At 41.1% G+C, this 5,513-nt stretch overlaps 1 long non-coding RNA gene across 1 annotated transcript; it reads right to left on the bottom strand.

The window, feature by feature from the left end:
* Positions 1–302: 302 nt before the first annotated feature.
* LOC141046772 (uncharacterized) lies at positions 303–4,789 on the bottom strand. Its single transcript, XR_012219653.1, has 3 exons — positions 4,648–4,789; positions 554–663; positions 303–473 (listed from the first exon to the last, which is right to left on the bottom strand). It is a non-coding gene; the product is annotated as an uncharacterized lncRNA (long non-coding RNA).
* Between the last annotated feature and the right edge of the window lie 724 nt (positions 4,790–5,513).

Below are 5,513 nucleotides of genomic sequence, written 5' to 3' on the forward strand. Positions count from 1 at the left end.
TAACAGAAGTGTGATAGAAAATCCCTTGATATGTGTGATGGTATATGGGCCAGGGAATATGTGATAGACAGCATCTCTGATGCTAAAAGTGCATGGGCCCATGGGAAGGAGTATATGTATGATGGGTATCTAGGCACTGGACTGTGGCCAGGAGAGGAAGAATGAAAATTTGGTCATTGAAACAAACGTCGTTATTAAAAAACCAAACACACCAGTATTTAACAATCCAATGTTTTTTTATTGAATAACAAAAAATTACTTTTTTGTTCTACTTTTTATAAAAAATATTTTTTTTACATTTACATATTACTCGAGGGGTCCTTAGTTTGTGACAGTCAATCTTCTTCCATCTTTCAGTGATGGCCTTCCTCATAATCGTATCCGCAAAGGTCAGATGGGGTGATAATATTTCTAACAATCGTTCGAATGCTGGGCTGGACAGCCGGCAGAACAAGATGAATTTGTCAGGAAGTCTGAAAATATAACATGAAAACAATGGTTAGTTACTGCTTATATTTTTTTAAGAGACGGATTAAAGATATTTTTAAGTTACCTCCTCAAATCTTGGTAAAGGACATAAAAATGCCCCTTCTCCTGTCGCTCAGCTACAAGCGGGTGCACCCACATTCTTCTGGCTCGCTTCCTCCTTCGTTGCTCCTGCAACTAAAATATAAATAAATTTTAATGACAAAATACATTAAGGCCATGTGCACACGTTGCGTAACAGCTGCGCAAATTTCAGCGGCAATTCATAAACTCCCGCCGCTGCCTATTCTGGTTCAGTAGTAAAAGACAGCATGTTCAAAATAATAAAAACAAAATATTATCACCTTCCAACGGCCACCAATAGACTCAACAGCACTCATGGCATGTTCGGCTACCAATCCTTTTCACAAATGACCTGAGATGACGTCACGCTTGCGAGAATTCAATGTAATCAGAGGTAATTTGCACATACGATTAAGGGAACGGAAGATGCTATGGACCTTCTTAACAAGCTTGAAGGAATAACAGTGGACTCAGGGGCTATATTGGCCTCTATTGATGTAGAGGCCTTATATAGTAGTATTAGACACACTGAGGGCCTAAAAGCGACCAAACACTACCTCAGGGGGAGGGGAGTACGTTTTGGAGCACATAATGATTTTCTGTTTGATCTCCTTGAATTTGTATTATGCCATAACTACTTCCTGTTTAATGGCAAATATTACCACCAGCTCAGGGGCACAGCAATGGGGAGCCCCTGTGCCCCCACTTATGCTAATTTGCTCCTGGGCTGGTGGGAAGACACTGTTGTGTTCAGGGACGAGGATGTCATCTGGTCACCTAGAATAGTATTCTGGGGACGTTATATCGATGACATCCTCGTCCTTTGGGCAGGGAGTGGGGAATCTTTTGGGGAATTTGTTAATATCCTGATTAAGAATGATTTGGGTCTCTTCTTCACCTATGAGGTGGGAGGGAACTGGATCAATTTCTTGGATTTGACTATCTCTGTTTCAGGTGATGGCCTGTTGAAAACATGTCTCTATCGGAAACTGACCTCAAACAATAGTCTATTGAGATGGGAGAGTCACCATCCTCCTCCTATGAAATGAGGGATTCCCAGGGGGCAGTTTCTAAGGATTCGCAGGAACTGCTCTGACTGGGCTGAATTTGAAGAACAATCTAAAGATCTGTGGGGCAGATTCAGGAATAGAGGTTATCCCACTAGAGCTATTGAACCCGCGTATAGACATGCTAGAAAGGTCCATAGAACATCACTCTTAGTCCCAGAGAAAAGGAGGACCCTAATAATTTCACCAGACTGATAGGTACCTTTGATGACCAGTCTAAAAAAGTTTGTGACATACTTACACAGCATTGGGGGATCTTGAGGACGGACCAAGATATATGTGGTTTTATCACTCCTAAACCTTCAATCACATATAGGAAGGGGAGATCGATTAAAGACCAGGTGGTGAAGAGCCACTTAGAACCATGTAAAAAAGAGGGTACATGGCTGCAGAATAGAGCTGTAGGCACATTTAGATGTGGACATTGCAGCTTTTGTAATTTGCTCGTCCTTCACAAACATTTTTTAGTGCAAATACTAAAAGGTCGTACAATATGAAAACATTTGCTAACTGCAAAATGACGGGAGTTGTATATCTATGTACCTGCTCTTGCCCCCTTGACTATGTAGGTAAAGCGAAACGTGAGCTGAGAGTCCGTATAGGTGAACATTTGGGAGACATCAGACACTGTAGGGACACTCCTCTGGCACGGCATGTCAACTTGGTGCATGGGGGAGATGTCAAACAAATCTCATTTTGTGTTATTGAGAGAGTTCAGCCCGCAATAAGACAGGGAGATTGGGATAGAAAGATCCTACAGCGAGAAACGCGCTGGATCTTCTGGCTTGAATCACAGAGCCCTAAAGGTTTGAATGAACAATTGAACTTTAGTAGCTATCTATAATTAATGTGGTCCCGTACAGTCCCAATATATCTCTTTAGCTCTTTTTGAGCTTTTCTCCTATTGTGGAATTTGAATTGTTTATGATTTTGTGTATCTTTTGGACACAATTACTTGCTCTATGGTCATTTAAATATTTGGGGCTAATATATATAGAGTTTTGTTTGGAGTATAAATATTAAGTAGGTTTGTAGCACTTTTTATGCCTATATTATATTTGGGACATAGCATGGGTTAATGTAGCGCCCTATTTGCAGGATTGAGTTTTAAACATCATTTACATTACTATTATTGTTTAAAGCAGTTTATATGTATGTGCTGTGTATAGGATCCAGCATGGATCTATTGAGCGCCATATTGAATGGGTTCTTATAGCCCCTTTGTAGCCATCTAAAGATTTTGGTTGCTAAGGGCTTATCACTATGGCGCGTGTCATCTATATGCGCCATAGCTGATCGGCGCTTTTTTGGTGATCCTGCTGGTATCTCTTTTTTGACTGACGTCGCCGAGTGCGATATGCCCCTCCCTTTGATGACACACCTCTGCTCTCTGGAGCGCAGATTGCGTTCCATTTTGCATCCATCTTGTGAGACAACGAGACCGGAAGTGGGCGTGTCATATCGGCGCTGAATCTTTAAATAATGGCGCCGTACGCGCCTGGAGTTAGCCGCACACTGCATTTTTTCTCTCGGCCAGGGGTGATGATACCCCTTTGTTCTGACCCCTGATGAACCCTCAGCTATCCAGAGGGGGAAACGCGTTGGGGTGCGCTGTCATCAATGGCTGATAAGTATACTTTTTGCACACTGTATGTGGCAGACTGTGATATTATACCTTGTAGCACCATGGAGGTTAATGGAGTAACCGTATGAGACGGCCTCTTCAAGCATTTGCTATGTTCATGTGGAAATTGTGTATATATAGTCCACTGGGAAATGTTACATGTTGATTTGGACCTAGCCTCTTGCTACATAGGGTCATTGGTACCCCTGTCCCTAAAATTCATGATCGGGACATACCCCGATTTTTTATGTGGGTTATTTACATACTTTGTTATTTTCTGTCTTTCACAGTGTGCTTCATTATACAGGCTTGTCTTGTGGTTTCATTGAGTGCTTTATTGCCACATCTTTTGCTGTAGACGTTTTTTTGAGGCATATTAAATCACACGTCTGCCCGGTAGCAGCATTTAAATATTATTTTGACTACGAGATGTGTCGATAAGCTGCCTTAGCTCTCATTTTTCTGATATTACTTTGAGATAAGATGATATTTTTTTGAGAGCGTGCTTACTACGAGATAAGTTTACAGCACTTTAGCACTTTATATTAGTTTTTTCGGTATTGTGGTGTATGTGTGTGTTTTTGTTTTTTTGTGTCCCCTTTTTGTATACGCAGGGTGGTCTAGGGCGTTACTAGGGATGCCAACGTTGAGCGGGGGCGCCATGTCGTCAACAATTAGGGTGCCAACCTCCGCGGTTAGGAAGGGCCTTATTAGGGCTTTCTTGGGCATTATAGCTTTTCTGCCCCTTCTGTGATTTATATTCAACCATATTTGGAAATACATATAAATTTCTCTTTTTGGACCCCCTGGTATTGCGTGTAATTCTACATGTGTGTGTTTTTTTTTAATATTGAATTAAAAGTTATATTTTATGAGTTTTTCCTTGCTGTGCTCTCTGGTTTATTATTTTGATTCTGGAACCCCTTAGTCATTCTTTTTTGAGGTTTTTCAAAGGGAACGGAAGATGCCAGGAGCGTGGTGAGAGGCTAGAAGGACTCCAGTGGTCGCCGGAGGGTGAGTATATCACAATTTTTTTTGTTTAATTCTATTGTTATCCTGGGACTGGAACACAGTATCCACTACCCCAGACCCTGGTTACCATCCGCACATAAAGCACTAAATTTACGCATGGTAGCCATAGCCGCATGTGTAACGGGATCATTTCAATGCATTCCTATGGCGACGGAATCGCCGCAACTCCGCTACAAGAATGAGCATGCAACATATTTAGCCGCTATCAATGTGGAATACTATAGGAGTACATGGGAGGTGTTTTTTCCACGATTCAACAAGGAAAAAAGCGTTGCAAAAAGTTAAAAAAAGAAAAAAAAGTGTGCACACAGCATTACAAAACTTATAAAAAAATAAAAAAAAAATAAAAATTTGGGGGATAGTACTTTATCTTACCTCCTCTCTGTGCCAATAATTTTCTAGCATAAACCACATCAAAAGGATTCTATATCTCCTGCGGAGCAGGCATCGCTGTGTGATCTGGTTCTCAGGCCGCTGGGCGGTATGCTGAGCGCTCTGCTGGGCGCTCCGCTGCTAGATGTTTCTGCTACTCATACTTGGTTTTGGATATCAAAATGGAGAAGGGGGATTGGACAAGGAAATGACATCATCTTTTTTTTTTCCTCAGTCAAGTTTGTCAAACTTTATGTATGTTGTTAGCTGGGAAAACGCTGACAAAACTGCACCAAAAAAACGCACATGCGTTTTCTGGCAAGAGCTGCGGTTTATGTGCAGAAAAAAACCACAGCTAAATCCGCAGCGTGTGCACACACCCTTAGACTTTTACTTTTAGGGTTATGTGAAACAACATGTGTAAAGTACATTGAACGTATCAACGACATTAATCACTTAAAACAGAGAATCACAGACGTTATTCACTCCGTTACACCAGACGTCTTTACCCGTCCTTACCCGTGTGTGGCAAGAACTTCACTATCGTTTGGATGTGTGTAGGGCAACAAATGGAGCCCACATCGAACTGCACTGAATAGGTATGAAACTGGGAGAGTTTTTCTTTTATTTGGAGCAGATTTCACATTTCTATCGTCTTTTGTTGCTTTCCAGTGACTGGTCAAAATTGCACCATGACTTTACGGACACACTGTATTAGCGATGTTATTATTTACTATATCTCTAATGTGTTCAGATATACGGGGTTCAAGTTTTCCTGTAGTACAACCAATATATGTTAATTGACAACTTGTACATTCTATCTTATAAACAACATTGGTTGTACAGTATTGCAATTAATGAACTAATAT

Source organism: Dendrobates tinctorius, unplaced genomic scaffold, assembly GCF_039654945.1.
Source record: "Dendrobates tinctorius isolate UK_male_01 unplaced genomic scaffold, ASM3965494v1 ptg000120l, whole genome shotgun sequence".
Lineage (NCBI taxonomy): Eukaryota > Metazoa > Chordata > Amphibia > Anura > Dendrobatidae > Dendrobates > Dendrobates tinctorius.